We start from the raw sequence: 24,069 nt of genomic DNA on the forward strand, positions 1-24,069 counted from the left end.
GGGAGGATAATGCGAGTTGGGGGACGGAGATAACGTGACGGTGGCTCGGTAATAAGTCGTGGATGTGATTTTTGATAGCCGTTTATTTTTCAACCATTTGCAATCTATCGTAAGTGGATTCTAATAATGCGTTGAGATTGAAAAAAGCGCCTTCTTTCACTAATATTCTTGAAAATGAGATACTTCTGAACGACGTTCGTTTGAATATATTCTATTGTATAACGGGATCGAGTAAATGGATTAAAAAAAAAAAATTATAAATAAATTAGAATATGAAATAGGCAAGGAAAGAAGGGTAAGGGAGGAAATAATTTTTTTGGACGAGTGTCGAAGCGCGTATACAAATCGGTATTCCGCGCAGTCACGGAATTGGAGGATGCGCGCCCGTTTCAATTCGTTAAGCCTGACACCTTTTTCGCCGAGAAATCTCGTGAAAGAATGAAGAATTGCGTTTTCGCGAGGCGGGGGGTGTCTCGTGAGCTCTTCCCTTCTCTAAATTCACCGCCGGTTCCTTACGCGCCGCGGCACTGAGCGATTCGGAATGGCGTATTCATCTTCAAAGATCAAACTACATTTCCTTCTTCGCGCAATAAATCTTTCTCTCGCGCCTTTCCACGAGGGTTCGCACCTCCGCCATCCTCGAATTCGATATTTTCCTGAAATGCTTCAGCAGCCGAATTCTATCCTATCCGACGATCAATCACGAATTATTAGAATACAACTTGATGTACTGAAAGAAAGAAAAGGAATGCCGGTCTGATTGGTTGATTTGGGGAAAGGAAACGCCTATTTTCATATTTGTCGCACATATACTAATCCAGAGAATTCTATCGATGTAATACAGAAAATTTGTTTATTTCTCGTAACGTGTATAAGTTAATTATTAATTTATAAATTATAATAATTGTATGGATAAGCCAGATAATAGTTCCGAAAATATTTCCTAACATAACTTCGTAAATGAAAATAATTTTTTACGATTTTGAATATTCAAATTCATATTTCTTCTGTTACTACGTAGCGTGTGGTGTCAAGTTTGTCAACAAAGCGTCTCAAGTGGGGATAGGCGCTCCGGCGAAGGACCCCTCTTGCCCCTATACCGTCCCGCGAGACCTCTTTCCAGCAGTAAACAATACCGTTTCCGAACTGGTCTTTCCTTATCCCCAGTTTAATATTATACGTTTTATAAATATTGTAATTATTATAGCACGGTGGTTTTGAATAGGCGTGGATGAAAGAAGAAACTATCCGAGAAATCCGATAATGGAGAAACCTTCTAACGGTAGTTGAAGTGTAATGAGAGTGGAAATCAATAGATCGTGGAAATAAATGCAGTTTTGTAGACACATGTCAGTGACGAATATTGAAATTAAACTAATAAATAACGATAAAATATTAACAAACTATTTAATTCTCGTTTAAACATTTTTCGCTTTGAAACAGCGCTCTTTTTTTAATAAAAAAAAAGAAAAAAAAAATTTCAAAAACGATCGATCGATAAAGAAATGTATATATGTATATATGCAAATTCTCGAAAAGCGAGGAAAAGGAAGGAACAGGTGAAGATACTTCCATTTCTCACGTTTGCCCGGTGATATGTCGTTGAAAGTTGGAACGGACGCGGGCGGAAGTTTAAAGCTAAGCTCCGCTCGTGACATAGCCGCGGTTTATTGCATGAAATATCGCAGTATTCCTTACTTCGCCACGGCTTAATGCAATTATTCAGCTTTACGTCTCTGTGACCGCTTTAAAGTCGAGTAACTCGTCGGCTATCTGGCTTCCTAGGACGCGCGACTTTAATTTCCCCGTGCCTTGAACTTGTTATCGTTAAACCCTTCTGGAGCCAAGCTTGGAACCGCGCGAATAAACACTGGAAGACCAAACAACTTCCGTTCTTATCGTCCTCAATCGGGATTCACCGCGCAAAAAGGGACGAAGAGGATCGATTTTCTGTCTTCTTCTTATTCCGTATCTGGAAATAGAATTAGTGGTCTTGTTTGTTTCAGTAAATTGAATAACGTAATCCTCGATCGACTCATTTTATCTTTAAATTTATTTTTCTCTCTCCTCTTTTTTTTTTAGTGTTATTTATGATAGGTTGGTAATAGAACAACGTGTAATTTTGGTAGAGAAATTAGTTTTGAAGTAAGTTTATATCGATCGATATTATAAAATTGGTACGTTTGATTGTATCACGATTAAAAATACATTTGGAAATACAATTTTTATCGATTCGATTTAAATGAGTCAGAATTAAATTAAGCTGGACAAATCTGGAAATTCCGTTGAGCATACAAGAGAGTATGCAACTCATTAGCAAGAAATTAATTGTTTCTACGAGTTAACCTCCAAGACGGTCTCAAGCTTCTTCCGTCTAATGACGCGATTTCTCAATTACGTTAAACTTCTCCGGGATTATTTAGCCGTGCATATTCTATATCTGTGTTTACAATATCAATTATTATTTATTTCCTTAAAAATTAAATACTTTTAATTATGTATCTCGATTAAAATAAATTGCATAAAAATAATCAATACATCTTTTTCATCCATTCAAGAGTACCACATTATCATCAATTAAACAATAGTTCAAAGCAACGTTAGTTTAATTCCTGCAGTGAACTCGAAACACGTTTCTGGAACGATCTGGGGAATAGCTGTGCCAAACATTCAAACCTGTCATCGACCTCTTCCAAGAGTTCTGGCATACATACGGCCTCATCGAGTTAGCCAAAACGGAAGGACTGAACCCACTTTGAAAAGGGAAAAGACAAGTTTCTACGGGACGTACAAAGAGCCGCTTTGTAGGCTCAGACAACGTTCCGCATCGGGCCAAACTACTCGTAGCATGTCCGCGGAATTCACGTGGATACAAACACACGAGGAATATATACAGGAACCTCTTCTACACTCGCAAAACTTACATAGTACGTGCACCGCCTCGGGTCATTTCATCGAGCTTCGCCGCGAAACCAATGTAAACATCCTGTTCTCTGCCAATTTGTCTAATTCATATTAGATCGTTTTGCGTGCATGAGATTACGTTTATTCGAATATAATTATTATTAATTAAAATTTCGTAAGAATTAAGGAATCTCTTAAAATTTCGACATCTCGCCATTAGTCGAGAAAAAAGAATTAGACGGGCAAAAGAAAAATAACACAATGCACAATCGAAGCGTTACTGGTTTAAGAGACTTCGTTATTGTGTTATTTTATCGCATGTGGCGCTGCGATCGAGCAAAATTTTACCGTCTTGAAACCGTCTTGAATCAACAACAAGCCTGTACTTCATGTTTAACTCTCCGTCGTTCAGTTCGCCTGTTTAATATTCGATCGGGCCAGAGAGTCAGATAGATCAAATCTCGATACATGGACTAGAAAATCTATCCTATTAGAGTAATTTCACTTTAATTTTTAACAATAGCAAGATAGCATCGATCGATATTTTTTTACAAATAATTGAAACTAAATAGTAATAACGTCACATTCATCAAAATACGAATTGTTTTTAAATACAATCGATGCATACGTTGTTCATTCTATCCACTTCTAATACAGTCCCAAGACACGGTCAGCTAACAAGGCTTCACCCGTGTTTCGCCGACCGAATTTAACCAGCTCGACTAGAACGATTCAAACTTGTCTCTTGGTCGGTTGAAAATCTCCAGGGCGACGTTTTCTCCCGAGTTTTCGCTTGGAACGAGTTCCTTTGTCGAAGCTAGAACATACATCAACGTCGAGTCCGAGTCTCACCGGTGGGAAAGAGTGGCACAAGTTCGAACGAAGGTACCGACGCACAGGTGTAACAACCGTCGGTCCAACCTAGTCGACAATGTCATCCACGATCCGAATAACGCTTATTGTGCACGCGATTTCGACGTCTCTAATCGAGCTTCCGTGTCTACTGCACTTAGGCGGTATGATGGCTGCGCGGATGACTACCTCAGGGCTTCGTACGGTGATTAGGAAAGTTACCGTGCGCATCAGACTCTGAGACCAAAGGCTGCGCTATGAGTCTGGTATCCACGCTTGTCGACCATCTCGAGATCTCTCCATCCTCGTCCAGTATGTCTCCGTCTCGCTTTATTCTTGTCGCCTCGTCGATCCCCCTCCCTCTATATATCCGCTCAGCTCCGTATGACTTTCCTTCTCTCGCTCGCCTCGATCTCTCCCTCCCTCCAACCCACCTCTCCTCGTATCTCCGCCGCCGTTGTAATCCTCAATTAATGCACAAGTAACGCTAACTACGCAAACTCGCCAAGTTGACGCGCACACATCGCGATGGAGGGAGTACAGAAGCCGAGAGAACGGTTCGTTTCCAACAGACGATGTCGCCACGACGACCGGCGGCGCATTGTAGAGAGATCAGATTACGCTATCCGCCTCGTAGAAATACGGCGGATGTTTATATTTAGATGGCGAAATTGGAAGAATATTAGAGAAATTTCTCGTCTCCCTCGTTTTCCTCCTCCGTGGATAAGAATATGGGTTTCGGGATCCCACGAATGGAAATTCGATACACTTTTAGGAAGTTTCAACTGTCGCCGGTAGGAAGAGGGTCGGATGAGAAAATATGGCGCCAACATGATCCGAAACTTTGCGATGTACGTAAGCCGCGCTGCAAGAACCGTTCTCATGGTATTTGAACGCCGAAGTTTCTATGAAATTGCTGCTACCTAGCGACGAAGTTGCCACGACAGACTGATATCCAGACGCTTTGTCTTTGGTGCGGAACTGAATGTTTGGAATCGTTATTGTGCAAATTAACTGTATCGAGGTTATATCGACGTAAAGTGGAATATACTTGAATACTAGAGTTATTTACTCTTAATTCAATCGTGATTTCTTACTTCTTAATGTAATGAATTAATGGTGTGAAATCGTTCCACAAAAGGCTTTTATCAATCAAAGTTTCGTTAAAACCGAACTTCACCTAACCTACAAATATCTCTTCGTACGCTATTTTCTACGAATCCTGTGAACGAGACAAACACGAGTGCATCTGTTCAAAGAGTCTGCGCGATATATCCAATTTAAGAGACAGAAATAAAAGAAAAATGAACATTGGACAGAGTTCGAGGGATCCACAAGGATTCAGCATTACCGGCGGATCTCGTCGGGATTTTATGCGCGCGCTGCGAGTCAATTTAAAACATTGCCGTGTCCCATCTGGTCTCTCCGCTCGCTCGGCTGCTTTTAACAAGCGCTACCTTTCCACGGGAAAATAATGAGACGGTAACACGAGCAAACAATGATACGGTATCGTGATCGTTAAAAGTTGACGAATTCCAACCGGTTCGAGTGCGGGACACCGTTATACACGATAGAACGGGAAGGTGAGGTAGAACAGAGGGGGATACGGTACGAACAGAGGAAAATATTTCCACGGCTCGATTCGTCTGCATCGATTTGTCGCGTTGTCGACTCGTCGGAAACAAAGGTTATCGTTTTTCTCCACCGTTAATTATCAAGCACCGTTTGCTGTCGCAATGGAAATTTCTAATGAAATTAGCAATTAGAGCACAAACAATTTAACGGAACGCCAGGTGAATAACGATATCCGATCAACGAGAACACACAATTAATTTGTTGGACAATCGAATTTTATGTGTTGATACGCATTGTTACAGATGTTTATTAGCGAACTTCTCGATTTATCGATAACCCAGTTTGATCCATATATGTGTCTAATGCGTGTTTATTCATTCGAGAAAATTATTACGTGGATATAATAAAAAATTTCACGTTTTCTCTATTTTTGATTAAGGTTAAGTTAGGTTAGATTATAAAGATAATCCTTTGCGGTAATAAGATTGCACTCTACCTTTGTAATAGAACTTGATAGAGATATATTATTATATTTTAGAATATAAAAATAGGAGAAAATTGCTTTCTAAAGTTTATGCATTCTCTGTTATCATACATCACGTTTGTTGGATAATACAGGTTGACAAATACGTGCAGAAATATGTGCACACGTGCGAAATTACTTGTCGGGAGGAAAATAATTTTGTAACTAACTTTTCCTCAACAAAGATGTGAATCAAAAAATTATTTCCACCAATGTATATTATTACCGCGATCTACCTAACCTCTCTTTTATCATGCGAAACAATTTTGTCCCTTAATCTTTTCTTTACGATATGCGTGACCTTCCTCTTTACTTCACGGAAGAGTAAATTTTCCTCTGAATTATTCGAATAATTTAAAAAAAAGACACTTTATATTACAACATTTTTATTTTATCATAATACTTGTGATATAAATATAAAAAAAAAAGAATAATATAAAATCATTTATTTTTCATGCGTGCAAATAACACGATACGCATCGATGCAATTAATAAATTTATCAAGCTTCGAAAAAGTTACTAAAATTATCAAAACACGATTAACGTAAATATCGATCCTCGCATGGAGTGATAGTTCTAGAGTGACGTTAGCGACGAAAGCGTTGAAGACGTCTCACCAATACTGCCTCACCGCGTAATCTTTTAAAAAAAAATTTCAATTAAAAGTCGAATCACGCAACGTGAAATCGTCTTCGCAATCTCGAAGCCACGAATCGAGGCGCGATGCTATCTCTGATCTTACGTACATTGGCGTGCGTGAACGCGCGAACGCGTTCGATAAATTCCGCCCGATAAATCGCGTTTCTCGTGCGGCAAAGGGCGAGCGAGTGCGCGAGTGGAAAAACAGGTGGGCAAAAAACGGAGGCAGACGTGGAAACAGAAACGTGGAGGGGGAAGGAAGAAGGGCAAATAGAGCGGCAACCGGAAGGGGATGGTGACAGGAATTCGAGCATGGACAACTAACTCACTGATTAACCAAATACCGGTCTGCAGGACAAACGACCGAGTAAACATTGAACAAGCTGTCAGTGGCATGCCACGGGGGGATCAAAGTTCAAGGGATAAATGAAAAGCTTTTTTCACTCGGCCGTTGCGCCATCCCATGACGCTTGTCGCGCCGCGCCGCGCCGTTCCAAATCATTTTCCATTGGGTATATGGCGAGATTGTTGTTTCGTAATTCGAGCCTCGGATTTAATTCATATTATTTAACCGGGTGTTATATTGCAACAGAGGATGACATAATGGGGATGGGGATGGGTACCATTTTGACGGAGTTAATTAAAATTTGGAAGATTTCGGATTTTGTAATTGTTTAAAATATATAGAATTAATTTATTAACAGTTTAGCTTAACCAGAGATATGAAATGTATGGTTAAATACTGTTACGGATGCAGTTCTAATTGAAACTTAATGACGGTAATAGGGGAAGGGGGAGTGGAGGGGCAATACGATGTCATCGATTAATTAATTAATTTATTTAATAAGAGAGAGAGAAAGAGAGAGAGAGAGATGCGAATTGATATGGCTTCACGAGTAATTTCAACTATAAATCTCCATTTTATATATCATAGAAATAATATTCCGAAAAGGATGAAAAATTAATTTACGCAACCTATTCGTCTTTTTAAAGAACGGATTAACCGTCTGTGCCGCCGAAAATGATTTATGAGATACAAATTGCATTTGCGTTACTTCATATGTTATCAAACGATGAACGATATTTACGAAATCGAATTTTATTTCGCGTGCAATTTCAAATACGTTCATTTACACACCGGGAATTTTCAATATTTATTCATTACTATAATGTTGGAATATTGAAAAAGTATAGGTTATCTTTAACCACTATGCGAATACCTAAGCGAATAATCGTATCACGTGTAAATATAGTCTTAAAACCAAATGTTATCTATTCACTTATTCAAACCTCAATAAAATCTTATATTCAATATTCCATTGCGCCACTCTTTGCACACAATGTTTGGAATCGGACAAACGAATCAGAATCCCAAGAGACGGGTAAGCACAATAACAGTAATCCACAGAGATTCCGCGAGGTAGCGCTCGCTCACGAATTCATTGCAGTCGTAATTTAAGACGCGACAGGCGAACATGCTAGACACTAACAACAGATGGCCCATGAATTTCCGATCAACTGTGGCCAAGGATCTTCCAAGAGACTTTAAACGCGTCGTGGTTAAGGATTAACCGGAGGATTTCGCGGCCACACTCGGCCATCTGGCCACGCGCGTAAACGATTGGAAACGGAAACCTATTCCGCCACGGATCATCGACCGTAATCGCAAGGGTCGTGAAACGCAATCGACTTTAGTAGCCAAAACGGTGTGGGTCTCTTCTCGATTACGTTTGTGCAACCCCAGCGCCCGGCATTACCGGGCATCGATTAGGATAATGGAGGTTGTAATATTGGTATTGCTTTATGGGGGGCTACCACGATGGTGAATCTCCGTAACGAACGCGTGATTGAGGAATTACGGGGTTGAATTGTCGGATGCCACGCGCGCGCCTTTAATAACCAGGGTTAGGTTAGAACGAGAGGAGTACGTGTTGGAGAAAGTTTTGCGATCGTGTTAAAAACTTATAGAAGTTTTAATACAGTTTATCTTATTGATTAGATCGTGGCTTGATTAGATCGAAAGAGGTTAATAGTTGGAAACGTTATATTAATCATTTCTCATTAATAATAACTATAAAGATTTTTAACTTAAAAATCGGTTAAAATAAAACTTATAAAATTATAATTTTGGTTAAGAATTTTTTCTTATATTGTATCTAACCTAACAGAAATCTAACCTATTTTATCGAAATGATTTTATCCTTGTCATGGTTGAGCATGGTTGAGGCTGGTTGTTCGAGCTGGTCAAGCTGCTGCGAGATTCTTTCTTATATTTTTTATATTTTATATTTTAAGAATTTTTTCTTATATTGTATCTAACCTAACAGAAATCTAACCTATTTTATCGAAATGATTTTATCCTTGTCATGGTTGAGCATGGTTGAGGCTGGTTGTTCGAGCTGGTCAAGCTGCTGCGAGATTCTTTGCGAAGAGTCTGAAAAAAAGATCACGATGTTTCGAGGAAGCTTCGAAAACACATTCCAACCGCATTACCATATTTGCCAACGCTCGTTCGCGCGAGCGTCTACTAGCGGCGCGCGCACGTAGGCGCACGCATACGTGATAGAATTGCCTCTCGACGCCGTTTTCTGTTTACCAACGCCACGTTGCGACGCTGCGCCGCGGAATTCCCGTATCGCGAATAAAATAAAAAACGAATTAACGCGAAAAACAAATAGTTCTTGGCCGTCGGTTCGAAGCAACACGACGCGACGCATCGACGGAATTCTGTGGGAGGAGGAATAATTCTGCGGACGCAGGACCGAGTTTCGTAGGCTTCCCTGCATGAAAAGGTTACCGCATTCGTGTTTCTCGTTTTAATTTTTTATCGAAAGATTCGTGAAGATTGGTTTAGTTTTTGCAAAGAATTATCTGAAAAGAGATTTGTAACAAATTTAATTACTATTTTTGTAAACGCGTGCATACGTATAGGTTAGGTTCTTTTATTTATATTATTATTATTTATATTTGTATCTTATTTTGAGATGATGAGTACAGTATTCGCACAACTAACGGGTCAATCTTTTATACTACATTTATATAGTTATAATACATTATTTTAGTGATAGTACGTAATGTCGGGTAATTAACTCGTTTTTACAAATTTTTATTCTTATTTCAATTCTTCTTGTTGGATTAAATTTAAAAGTAGTCGACAGAAATAAAAATTATTTTATTGTTTCGACTTTTGACGAATAAAATTATTAAAAAAAGAAAAAAAGAAGAAGAGGAAGGAAAAGAAAGAAAGGAAAATAGTTGCAAATTCTGAGTTGCTGAATACAGCTTCGGGACCATCACTTTAATGATCGCCGATGAGAGATAATAACCGAGGGTACTCGCGGCTGCGATTCTAAAATTACGAGGGAGAACCTAATTTTCCAGTTGCTTTATTAATTATGCCTCGAGGCGTGTTACGCGATGACCGGAAAACGGCGTGCAAAAAAATTCGATTTAGAAAGCAAGCGTTCGTAATAAACGTCGTTGCTACCGCGCAGCTTATTACATATACCGTGTAAAGTGTGCGCCAAAATTACACATTTAATTTGTAATATTGAAATTGTGGTTAAAGCGAAGAATTTTTCATAAACTTTGATTAAAATTATATATGTATTTTTTTTTTAAAGATAAACGAAAGAGAAAAAATTTTTTTTTCGTAGAAAGTGAAAGATTCCAAAATTAGGAAAAATTATTATCGAAAGCACAGGTTATGAAAATAGAGGGATAATAAATAAAATTATTAATTATTCATCGTTTCCATCGTTTCTCTCAATTAAGAATTTTTGAATATTTTTCGCGCAAAAAAAATAATAGTATAGAATAATAACGCGAAATTTTATAAAAATAGCGCGATGCTCTCTTCATCGTCATTCCATCGTTGAAAACAAATTATATTAAATATTTATGCAAGATCACCTTGCTTTGAAAATATTATTATAAAATTTGAATTTCATTGAAAGCGCGGTATAAAACCAATGAGGAAGTAAAGCGTTCGCAAATGCGATTATAATCAATGCACGGCTCTCGTATTCGTAACAACACTTTGTTAACTAAATACAAAATCGCAAAGGGAATTGCTTTTGAACAATTTTATCTATAGCAAACTTATTAAGCGGCTGTTCGTTCCTAAATGAGGCAAAAGAGTTAACGAAGTAATCACGATGAAAGAAATAAAAATACATCTCCAATCTCACTGATTGGAATAAATAAATAAATAAATACAAAATTACGCGTGACAATGATAATTGCAATTAAACAATTGTGGCTTTATTCGCATGACTGTTGATACACACCTGCCTGTATTGTTATTCTTCCCATCCTTACACGTGTACGTTAATTCACTTCGCAAACAAATGCAAATATTAAAACAATCGAATCGAATTGCAACTCGTAGAATTAATATCTGTAAGAAGAAAAATTTTATAATCGCTCTATTCACAATTAACCCAAATACCGTAACCTCTTCGAGAGAGAAAGGAGAGACATTGGCACAGTTTAACTTTTGCCGACATTTTGTCAACCGAGTTTCTAAATAAGCATTAATTAAGTACCCATGAAATGGAAAATACAACACAAGGGACAGGAACTATCCAGGCAAAAGTTTGTCTTGCTTTCAAGCTTGACACTTCTAACGATCATATCCGGACCAGGGTCGTAGAGACATTCACGCATACAGTTCTATTCAATACCACTTGTCAAAGACCAATCTGTCCAAGATTCGAATCGACGAAAGTTGACCGAACCTTCGAGTCGAGTGCTCTCAAAATTTTTTTCCAATCGTATTCCCGCCATTATTCATCACAATTTATCTCATACCGATTCTACACACGAAATCGCTCCGAAATCGTTTGCCGTTCAGCTAAATTCGAGGAAATGAGCGGAACGGACAAAACAAAAACGAGTCTCCGCGCGATGAATCGTTATCGATATCGAAAACAGCGCTGGATTTCGTTCGACAACGATCGAATATGGATGAGACGAGTAAGTTTTATCCGCAACGTGGAACACCCATGTTTCACGATCATAAGCCGCAAAATTGACAGCCTATCGCCGATGATGGAGTGGCGCGCGCGAACTCGCGCACGCACTCTCGTGGCCAGCCACTCAACTACAGTAGAACTCCATTTACGAGAACAAGTAAATGCTTAACAATTAGATTCGAAATATGTAATATCTCAACGCTTGATATTTAATGATCCTATTCGCTATTGAAATTATTATATTATAAAATTTATCAAATGTTTCAAGTAAAATGAACAAGAAAACTAAAAAAGAAATACAAAAAATACTTAAGATATCGAAGATTTCGTGCATCATTCTGTAATCCAATATTTCAAACTCTGTCATTTCAAATTAATCCGAATATAAACTTTATTTCTCTTTGGATTGGACGAGTATAACTCGTCCCATATTATATATCTAAATTACCCCGTCTCTCGATATAATCGAGTTCCGCTCCAAAATTTCTCGTCGTGCGAAATTTTTGGCGCCAAAAATGGGAGAGGAAGGAAAAAGAAAAAAGAATAAAATAAAAATATACGAAACGAGGTAGAGATAAAACGAGGATAGCGAATAGAAAGGAGCGTTATACAATCGGTAATCAGACTCCCCCCTTCCCTCCCCATTGACTGGCACGGTATGATGATATCTGAATGGGTGAAATTAGCGTCGGCGAGCCGTGCCATAATTGGATGCCGGAGCATGTGCGTCGTCGAATGCGTGCGCAACTCGCCGCGCTTCTGTTTCCGCCTGTCAAAGGGTTAAATGCGTGTAAATGTCCGGCCTCGTGGCTCGTGTGATCGGATCATTGCTCCTCTCCAGCGGAGGAACGCCACTTTCTCTCCTTCCAACCACGACTGTGCGTGTCTCGATCCTTTCTGACCAATCCCATCGATGATTACACACGTTCGAGATTAAATACACGGCTCGCCGTGATAACGCCGAGCAAATGGATGAAACTGATGGTCGTAGCCCCGAATCAGGTTCGTGAATTTTCCTGCTCGAGTAATTTGTGGTTGATCGATGGAAGATGTAGTCGATGGTATGATGGTATATCTCGAGTGGCGTTACAGGGAAATAAATAGGTGGAGGGGCAGGTTGAACGAAAGAAAGGAAAGGAGTCTATTGAATTTGGAAACTGGTTATTTAAGAATTTTTGATTAAGAAAATTTAAAAGAAATTATATGATATTTTTATCGTGGTAATGGTGTTGTCGAGTAGCGTCCGTGATTGCCACACGGAAATCCGAGACACGAGGCGTGTGCGTTAAGTGGTTAATTCTTTAGGCCGGGGCCGAGATTCGAGGAAATACTTTTATAGGACACGCGTAGTTCGTTGGGGAATTTGGAGAATTTCCTGATGAAAATTTCCTGGGAATAGTTGGCAAACGCCGCGGCGATGGTGATCTTCATAACTTTAGGTAGATATCGCTTTGACGGCGGCCGCTTTCAAGCTTCGACACTTGGAAATATTTAGTTCGAGGGAAATTGTGTGTAACTCTTACTTCTCGAAACGAATAAGAAATCATTTTATAATGCGAATATTTGATTTTTAATTAATATGATTGAATACTTATTCCATCTATTAAAATAAAGAAAAAAAAATTTGGAGGTTAAAATTTTCTTCTCTCCTCGTTCAACTTATCGTAGGCAATCAGAGTTATAATTCGTTAAAAGTATTCACTTAATAAAAATTAATAATTAAAAGATCCCACGACAAGTATTCTTTTCGATATCATTTTCAAATTTAATCTCTTTTTTTTTTATCGATTATATCTTCCGATAGAAATCGAAAAATTTTCAATTTATACCAGGAAACAAACAGTGAATCTACCAAACCTCGACAAAAGAAATCCAATAATATCAGTTTCCCTATCTTCTTTATCCAAACCGGATCGTTTTTATCACGTATTTCTGGGACGAAGGTTCGCCCAAGGTATATCCGGAGCATCGGTTCTCCCGTCCATGTTTATAAATCACGAGCCATAAGCAACGGGTCGGCGTTCGTGTTCTTCCAAGGAACGCGTTCCTATCGTTGCTGGATTTACTCGTTATCTTTTAAGCCCTTTCAGAAACGAGACTCGGTTCCCCAGGACGTATACCCAAGGAAATCGATACCTTTCTTTGCTCGACAAAGAGACTATTTGCCGTATTACTAAAGGTATATCTTATATATATTATATATATATATAGAGAGAGGGAGAGAGAACTCGTTCGAGCGACTCTTGTCGTATTAACTCCTTTTTGCACCGATCGTGGCCACTCCGTATTCGATTGCTCGTATAGACACTCTTGGCCTCGATAAAAATTGCTTCTTCCCCGATAAAAGGAAAGAAATTTTATTAATACGCACGATTACGGATTAAATTAAGAATGAAATAGGGAGAAGAGAAAGGTCAACAGTCGATCGAGTATCTTTTTATGCCATGGCTGACGCGCCATTGATGTATACCACTTAACGCGCGAACGCTAGTGGTATAATTTAACTTCGAGGCTGCTTTTATTTTATTTTCGAATTCTCATCTCCGTTCATCAGCTTTTATCTTTTCGATAAACTAATCGTTTCGTACATTATATCCGTTCATTCTTCAAACGCTGATTGGCGACGTATTATACGCACTCGGGATCGAGTAGATTAGTTTTGGGAATTTAAACAAGGAGAGGAAATAAGTATGAACGAATTTCATTTCCAATTGACGGGGATATAGAACGTTTAAGTGAGCGTAATACACTGTACGTGCATCGTTACCATCAGAATCCTTGAAATTCAATTTCTGGACAAATCCAAAGAAAAAAAAAGAAAGAACGCATTCAAAACGAACTACACACGTGGTTGCAACCACCTCTAAGGTTGCAATAAGAAGAGAAAGCTTTCCTCGGTTAAGCCTGTTTCTTTTCCAGCTCTCCGCCGTAATACGTTCGCATCAAGGACGCTCACGGTCCCTCCTTCCCCCACCTCTTCTCGTTCCCCCACTCCGCTCCGCCTCGCCGTGCTCTAATAGCAATACGAGGAGCGGCGGTGGCTCGAGTCACCTTCGCGACGCGACGTATTCCCTCTGTGGCAACGTCGGCGCACGCCACGCTCCTGGATAATGAAATTAGAGTCGTGTTCCATTTGTGAGCCTTGCGGGGCAATATTCTTCAATTATAGCCGCCGGTCGAGTAGCACGGGGCGGGCCACCGGTGGCGCACCGGATCTTGCAAATAAGAGGGCGGCTTTTCCAAGCGCGCCACTCGGAAAATGCGATTGCCAAGACGGTGGGGAGGGGACGGCGACGAGGGACGGCGATGGAAGGAAGAAGCACGCGGCCCGTCTCGAAGAAAGAAGACTCTCGTGCGCGTCTTTAACCTCCTCGTATATACGAGAATCACTCCGCCCTACCATCGAGCCGTATCCCCTTCCACGTCGTCGTTACTTCGCTACGTTGCGCCGGTTATTGGAGACGTCTCGGCTTTCTTGCGGAATAGCTTGGATAAAGGAGGAAGAGCGTGGAGGTACACAAGGGTGATCGAATTGTTTAGTATGAACTATTTGTTGGGGAGGGGGAGGGGAATAGGGTTTCTGAAGTAAGATTGAATTTGTTATTTTACTTTATTTTTTTTTTCACTTTTGATATATAGCACAAATTGATAATGGTGATAGAGCGATATAAATGAATGAGAAAATTGATGAAAATTAAATCGAAAATAGAATTGCAACGATATCATTTCACGAACAATTTCGATCTGTAAATACATCTATGGTAGGAGGGAGAGGGTGGTAAAAATTTAAAAAATTACCTTATATTTTCACTCTCGTTTACACGGGCACGGACAGCATACGCTCGGCAAACGAAGCAACACAATCGCTTGCACATTGATTTCCAATGCAGCTTCGCGTTCCTCTTCACCGTCCGATCCCACCGGTCGAAAATTGCAGTAGACCCGAGCAAAATAGCGTGTATGCAGAGGTCCGGGCGCGTTGATAACGCTCCAAAAGATACAGCATCCAGCGTCATTGTTTCCGCCAGTTGGCGGTTATCGCGACGCATAAAAGTGATAGCGGAGCCAACGGTAATTAATTTCCAACCTCGATGGTCGAACGATAATTTATAACGTAATAGGCGGCTGCCCGACCACGCAAAATTATCCGCTTTTTATCAGTCCATAAATAAACGATCGTGGGAAGTGTATATCGGTTAGAACTAACCTAAAAAAAAAAAAAAAAAATAAAAGAAGAGTAAGAAGAGGAGAGGAGAGCTCGTGAAGAAACATGACATTTATTTATGCTATATCCCCCTGTAGAATAATTTGCGATTCGATAACAAACGTTATAATATCGCTTTGATAGAATCTAAACGGGTCAGTAATGCAAAAATCCCATTACGTAATGGTCGTCGGTGAAATATATTAGAGATAGTGGTGGCGCGTTCGTCGCCAGATAATGCTTGCAATTCGGAAAAGCAATATGAAAAATGATGGCGTTGCAAAAGAAATTAGAATGTTTGTTATGAATATTTCATACGCGTGTATTTTATTTTTTGAAACTGAATAAAAATTGTGACATGAAAACTATTCAAATAATATTTTGTATAAATATAATTGTACAATTAATTGTAGATTTTAAGGTTATAAAGATAAAGAGAGGTTAAAGTTAAAGAATCGATTCTTATTTAGAATTAAAGATATGAAATGTGGAAATTTTCAAGTTAAATTTATATTTATATATGAAGATGCAATGCTGTACCAAATTGATGTTTTTGTTGCATTTTGAAAATGAATTTATATAGATTTGAAAATAAGAATTCTGATATTAAAAATACATTGTTGTATTCATTGAATTACTTTTCGACGGTATTTAATAAATGTGAGCGCATAATCTAGACTAAAATGATAACTAAAAAAAAAAAATAAATAAATAAAAATAAAAATAAATATAATAACAGTGATCGTTGCTTTCATAATATCTGGATTGTTTTTACGCCGATTCAACGTACCATCAGATTCAATAGCACGTAAAAACAGCGGAGTATCATAGAAAATATTTTTCACTAGCTTTTCTCCGTTTTCACAATTCATTTTTATTACACAATCCAATCTATATCGCGATATCAATTTATCATATTTATTTCCTACTAGATATCCGCAAATATTTATTATAACGTAGAAAATTTTCTAATGTGACTTGTACATAATAATAAATCAATTGCATGAAATACTATATACGTCAAATTGAATATGAATAGGTATCTAAGTATCGAATATGAATTTATAACGTCATCGCGAGTGTATTCTCACAGATGTATTCCCAACGATTCTATATAAAAACGATTTATTGCTTGTAGCACGTTTTGTGCTTGGAAGTAACAACATAATAACTTTCTTCGAAAAAAAAAAATAGAATAAATAAATGAAATAAAATGAAAATTAAATTGAAAAAAAAAAGAAAACAACGAAGCCTATATTGTTCGCTTGTTTGTTAAATGTTCCCTGTTTCCATGACGGTTATAAATCGATGCGGTGGAATATAGCATATTCTCGCGTTTCAGAATGTTTTTTATATCGTCAAAAAAAAAAAAGTGATACTACCTGAAAAAGTAAGTCGAAAATATAAAATACAGAATTGACTTAAAATTTGATTAGAATAAATTTTGTGATATTTTATCGAGCATTTTGCTCATATTTCCAATTCTGAATTATTTCATTTCATTCTTTGAATTATTACAATTGTGTTAGGAAATTCATATAGATATATGTATCTATATGACAAAAAAATACGAGTTCAATTATAATGCAAGGGTAAGCATGATTTTTTGTTGTTCCTTTTTCTCTTTCTTCCCTGCCCTAAAGATAACACAGCGTAATTATGGAACGTTTCGTTGGTCCTTGAAGAGCAGAAGACCGGAAATAAAAGAACTCCGCCGCGGGCAATGTAATTAAGGATAGAAATGCGAAAAGGTTGTAGCCGAAAAAAATACATCACCGGCAGGGATCGCGAACAACATCGGGCAAGTAGGTTAAACAGGTACGAATTTAATGCTACTTTACTGCCAAGTTTAATCAGTCGGAGATAATTTTATATTTCCACTCCCATGAAAATTTCATAACTTCTCATAAAAAAGAATAAAATTTATCGTGAAATATATATAACGCCATTAAAAAAATTTAAATATACCTATTTTTAACTTATCATAACATATAATTTCAGGTATTTTTAATTTCTACTATAAAGTTTCAACTTTTCTATATATTTCGTATTCTTTTATCAATCTAACTTCGTCTTGACTCCTCGCATTTCGTTTCAAAAGCTATTGCTATTCATAATCTTACTATTGTGGCGACATCTATCTTCCGCTAAATTCCTTCTAGAAACCTTAGGTAAAAGGAAAGAAAAAAAAAAAAAAAGAGAGGGAAAAAGTAGCAAAAAGAACAACACAAGCCACGTCGGAAAACAGGGTACAAGGTATGTTTTAATAGCGGCGTTGAATGAACGCCGGATTCAAATAAGCCGGGCCCATCGAGCGGCGACGACGCGACGGTGCTCGCTTAATTAAGCCGGCTTCCCTTGGGCGTACGTGTCGCGTGCAATGGCGAGGAAAGGTCCGGTGGACGGACGGCGACCACATACTCGCGTAATATCGCGCGTAAGCGCGGCACGTAACTGCGGTGCAACAACATGAGAATGGCGACTGATTGCTAGCCCGTCGCGAATTTTGCGTGAGATTCCTGACAAATTTGACGCGCGAAGCCTTTCCGAACGACAATAAAACCCAACGGAAACATATTCTAAATTGTCATTGAAATCGCAATCGAAATTGTAACTAATCCAAGATCCTCTTCTGACTTGGATTCGTTTGTTAAATAATCGTGCGTCTTGAAAAAATAAATGAAACGAGTATTTTAATAATAACAGAAATGAATTATACAATTATCGTGATAGAGGTTATGTTGCATTGAATAAGATAGTAATGTAAAAATTTCTAATCTAAATATAATATTTTGATATAAATTCTTTTTAACAACAACTTTGCACGAGACAAAATATCGCGATTAAACAATACAACAACTTCTGTGTACGTATCGTTGATCGCGAATGTCTGTAACGTTATTTTCTCTCTCTCGAAAAATGTCACAAGACAACATTCCTGCCAAAATAATAACACATCGAGCAAGCACGTCGTGACAGCACCGAAACGAAACACACCTCTGACAGCAATCCACGAAAATCAAAATCCTGCGAAACTTTACACCCACACCCACTCGACCGAACGAAACACGAATTTCCACGCGAAAGAGAGCACGCGTAACGAGCGCGTGGCGTGGAGCTGTCATCGGGCAAAAACGTCGTCGACCACCGGCCAGCCAATTATGTCCCCGCGGCTAATGCGCCCATCCAGGTGGCGCAGCGGTCGCGTGGACGAAACGCGAAATCATACGATCGAAAGCTGAATAACAATTAATTCGATTTACGCGGCGGTCGGGCGAATTAGGCGTGAAAGGGACAGCGGTTTTCGGGGGGAGGGGGCCGTCCCCATGGATGGAAGCTTTATCCTCGGGTTTTGACGTCCATCTGATAACGAGGCAGGCCGACATCGGCCTCACCCATTGGCCAAGAACCGCAAATTCATTTTCGAACTCGCGTCTCGTCGTTTCCACTCTGTCCTGCCTCGACATTTTTCGCGTTTCACCCATGCCTGTTTTTCTCGCGTCCCGTTTCGCGGTTCGGCATCACTACTACCACACTCGGCTCTCCTCGCTTTTCATAATTGGCCTGCGGCGTTTTCTGTGCTTGGCACGTTAATAAGCGTTATTGGCAGCCCATCTAATTTATCTGTGCGGGATGTCGTTCATCCACCGATCGATTATCCTACGTAACCGCCGCGTAATGGCCATTCCAGCTTACGTTACGCCATCGTGCATCGTTTCCTGCGGCTTGTGCTCTGTTTTTTCCCTGCCCGTTGACACACGCCACTTATCGCTGGAGTGGAAACGGAATATCGAAACGTATGTCTCTTATTTTTGTTTCTCTGCAAAATTTCTATGCAAATTTTTGAAGAAGAATTTATATTTATATTTAAGAATATCTTGTGCACGATCTAATCATCGAGTTATAGTTTTAAAGCATGCTATGAACAAAGAAATTAGGTTATCCTTTGATGGTGATGAAATATTTTGGTATTCTAAAGTACTTGTTTGCGTAGAAGTTGTTGATGAAAAATATAAATTATATAAAAACAAAGCGTACAAATATTTGTTTCCGCGTCTATAAAGAGGTTAATGTTGATAAATTGCAGACAATTGGTTAGGTACCTTGAGAAATAAACATGGGTCGGTAAGCGGGTTCAAAAGGTAGTAGAAAACAATTATGGTGAACAGGTGGGGAGCAAAACAATGAAACTATGTGTACTTACATAGAATGTGAAACTCTTTGAGCTTTCCAGTTACAATAGTGATCCTGAATTTCGATGTGAAAACAGAGCTGTTGCTAAACTAAAGAAATTAATTATGTTATGAAACGAGTACAAGTTTTATTCGAGAGTAACCTTCTTTCGAAAAGTTGTTATAATTTAATTTGTTAGTTCAAGAAAAATAAATAACGAGAAAAATATTTTGAAGAGAAAGAGAAAATTCTAGAGATGGTGTAATATTTATGATTAATGTTTTAATTCCGATATAAATACGTCTTTGCCTACCTAACTTAACTGTTCCAAAGAGTACAATAACCTACACGTCACATATCTATTGAATCTTATATAACTCGTCTTATAAAGTATACATAGAACTTCGTTGAGGTTAGGGTTCGCTGTTGGTTGTGATATTCATTGCTATTCTGAATTATTTTAAGACATATTGTTACTTTTTTCTTTTCTTTATTCTATACTTTATGCTATTCCATAAAGAAAACTTACAACTCATTATTAGCTATCAATTAAAAATAAAGTAAATTTCCTTCTTAAGAATTAAAAGGAATAATGTGTATCATTGGGAGCAAGAAAAATTAAAAAATATTTCAAAATTTTATCTTTTTTCTCTCGGATCCAGACAATCAATAATAAAAGATAATTGCATCCTATATTAGAAAATTACATTTCTGTTAGTCGACTTTTGATCGGATAGAAGTGAAGGGTAACGGGGATCGATACTTTGCCTACAAGCCTTCCTAATAAAACTCTCTCCTGGAAAAGTTTACGGCTTAGTACGAACCCATGAGCCGATCAAACAGACAAAGTTATAAATGAAAAATCACATTTTTCTATAATAAAAAGAAAAAAACCTCTCACACGACAATATAAAAATTATTAAATTTACAAATAATCTTATTCTTTCTTACATAATGAGTCGTCCATTCGCATAATCTTTCTTTTTTTTTTTTAATTTCATCTCTACTCGTTACTTTACAAATATACAAATCAAAAGAATAACGTGATTTATTTTATCGAGAAAAATAATCGTGACGTGCAAGCGATTATCGTTAATTTTATTAACTTATATTTTACGACCAAAAATATAAAAAAAAAAAGCGAAAAAATATTTATTTTATCCAGTCGCCGTTATTGATAAATTGTATAGAATATCGTTTCTACATTTCAAACGCAATTATCGACACAATTATTTCGCATTTGATCCGTGAAACTTTATTCCTTGCCAACGCAAACCACGAGAGGAGTCGACCTTTCTTTTTCCCCCCCAGCAATCCGTAACATTTAGAGGGATACAAAAGTTAAACGTTTCCATTACGAGAGGTATTCCGACCGATCCTTCACGCGTGACTTCTGCACCGGAATCGGGTTCTTCTTTTAATTTTCCCTACGGCCGACGAGTCTCGAGGAGGGCTTAGTTTAAAGACAGTCGAACGTGATTGTATTGCGAATCGTTCGCGTTAGAAGCGTTCAAACATAGTTTCCAGCATCTGGTGGAGATAATAAAAATCATTCGTTTCGCGAAGACATCACGTTTTCCATTTGAGAGAATGAATCGAGTCAACGAGATTGATGTTGAATCGTGGATTGTAACCAAGCAAATATTATTATTAGTTTATTCTATTATTATTTTTTTACTTTAGATTTTTCTTCGATAATTTCTCACCTCAATTTTTCACGAAAATTCGAGTATCGAGTTTTGGTATCAAACAAGGTACACGTTATATTTCCTCTCTGCTTAGCTTATTCATTAACGAGTCCCGAGTGAACGCACGATCAAATCTACCACGCCCCTTATTACCCAGCTTTCCAACAATATCTACTTCCGCGATTCGCCTATATAGCCCATCGATTTCCAGATATAGACGGTTCATCCTAACGTCGAATATCCTTGTGTTTAAATCCTAGTTCTATATTGAGGATATCGAGGATTTATAACAGCTTTGTGTATAACAAAGTACCTTTATATTCTCTTTTTATCGACCTTCATTAATAAATTTTTTCCATTTCCATTCAAAAAATTATCTATTACACGTCAATAAAGTTTCACGAATCGAGTAATACTCGAAAAACTGTATTCGTAACTTGAAACAGGGATAAATCAATTTTCGTACGTGTTCGTTCGAAACGAAAACGTTAAAAGGAAAAAAAATCGCAATTAGTCCTTGAATAAGCTCACAAAGATACATTAACGAACGTCCAGAAAGGAGCGTCCCGCTTTAACTGGGTCGTTTAAGCGGAGTCGAGTTTCACAGCGGCGTCCCGTAGGCCTTTCACGGACTTGAAGACATTCACAGAAGGGAATTCCATTGAAAGTCGCTCTGGTTTCGAAATTTTTTAATAGAAAGAATAACCGGCTGCACTCGACATTCTCCACGCCGGTTAAAGAAGCCCATTCGAGGGAGAAAGCGGGAGCCAGCCGAAAATCCAAGGGAGATTAAAAGCGACAATCGTTTCATCTCCCCTCCACTCGCTATAAACCACCATTACCACCGGAAGCTTCAAACGGAAGCTTTGAGGCAGAAGTTCGCATTCTATCTCTGTGAAACGTCTATAGCCTAATTATTCGCTTATGAAAAAGTCCGCCTGAATATCCCATTTACGATATTCCATGTGGCAGACACGCGACGTCACTCTTAAACGCGAAATAAATCGTTTAACTCGTCCCTTTCTCACTCTCTCACTCCCGCTGCGCTGTCCATGTTTCTCAAAAAGCTTGCTTGAAAATCCGTGGCCGCGCCACTTTCAACAGGTTCGTGCATGTACGGTGGCGCCCTCACATACCTGCTTGTCGAGTCTGAACGCGCAACGTATCGTCGACGATTTCACGGTGGTCCTGTTTAGCTCGTGCCGAATCGAAATCTATGAATAAGGGATAAGCGGATGATTAACGATATTGGTGATCATTTGAGTGGCGAGGAATGATGAAGTATGTGTACACAGAATGGTGACGGGTGCAGGTTTTAGGTTACCCTTCGAAAATCAACGTGCGAGTCGAACGTGTGATGAATCGACGTGGAATACGAGAATGATTGGAATGAGCGAATCATTGGCGGTTATTGGGATGTCTATTACTATGAATGTTTTTGAGAAGTGGAGAATGAAGTGGAAATGAAGCGATTGATGGATCTTGATGGGAAAGATGGTATTTATTGGAAAAATATTTGGCACGATATTTTTATATCATGATATGCAATATAAATTGAATTTCTAATATTAAATTTTCCTATTTGGCCGAAATCTTTAGAAACTCATTCGCGCAAACAGTAGATATTTTTTATTAAATTTCTAACATTATACTTATTATTGATATATAAATTAAATTACAAAAGTATAATTCTTTTTTTAACAAAAATTCACTGCACAAGAACTTCACAAGATGTTGCACATCAATTTCATTAACATTCTCCAACAATGTAAATGTTGAAATCGTCTACTAGAAACAATATTAATTAAAAAATCCAATTTAAATAAGCTTCCAAACATTCTCCAGAAATTCTCCTCTAATCAATCTCTGATTTATTCAATATCTTTTATTATTAGATAAAATCTTTTTGTCCACTAAAGAAATAGAGACAATTCAAGATCGTTTTTATTAAGTTTCACGCGTGTATAACTTTTGCGAGTTCTCCACTCCTCTCCTCGCCAAGCGTAGCGTGGCGATTTCTGAATGGGGAGGGGACAATGGCACGGGACCACCTGCAACAAGAGCCGGGGACAGATCGTCTTCTTGGACGCATACTTATTCATTTCCAGACCGACGAGCATCAAAGCGTAACGCGGCCCGACAACCTGTAATCTCGTGGATATTGCCAGGTGCGCGGCTCGCGTCGCCCCCTATCAACATCATGGACGATTCAACGAGTAATGCCACGTTACGTCGACGCACGTGTCGTTTCGTTCCCGATCGTCTGCGAATCCGTCTGCTTGCGCTTAATGCGCAGCCCGTGTGCATCGTTCTGAATCGTTTAGGGATGAAGGTTCTTAGGGGATCCGCCCGGGAATTAAAGCATAAGCGACGAGCTGTTCGAGGAGACAGCTTCTGATGTACTGCTTTTGAGACAGCTTCTCACGCTTCTACGTAATCCTTGATAATTTGAATTGCGATTTCGTCAGTTGTGCTATTTCCCTCTTTTTTTCTCAGCTCAGAAAAAAAAATAGAATTTTAAATTTTAACGTCAAT

At 38.5% G+C, this 24,069-nt stretch overlaps 1 protein-coding gene and 1 long non-coding RNA gene across 6 annotated transcripts in view; one reads left to right on the top strand and one right to left on the bottom strand.

The window, feature by feature from the left end:
• The window catches only part of LOC107993946 (teneurin-a), a 628,759-nt gene that overhangs the window by 361,120 nt on the left and 243,570 nt on the right, over positions 1-24,069 (top strand). The window lies entirely within an intron of this gene.
• Positions 1,390-4,606, bottom strand: LOC133666354 (uncharacterized). Its single transcript, XR_009830438.1, has 2 exons — positions 3,533-4,606; positions 1,390-1,972 (listed from the first exon to the last, which is right to left on the bottom strand). It is a non-coding gene; the product is annotated as an uncharacterized LOC133666354 (long non-coding RNA).

The sequence above is a fragment of the Apis cerana genome, linkage group LG6 (genome assembly GCF_029169275.1).
Source record: "Apis cerana isolate GH-2021 linkage group LG6, AcerK_1.0, whole genome shotgun sequence".
In the NCBI taxonomy this organism is placed as follows: domain Eukaryota; kingdom Metazoa; phylum Arthropoda; class Insecta; order Hymenoptera; family Apidae; genus Apis; species Apis cerana.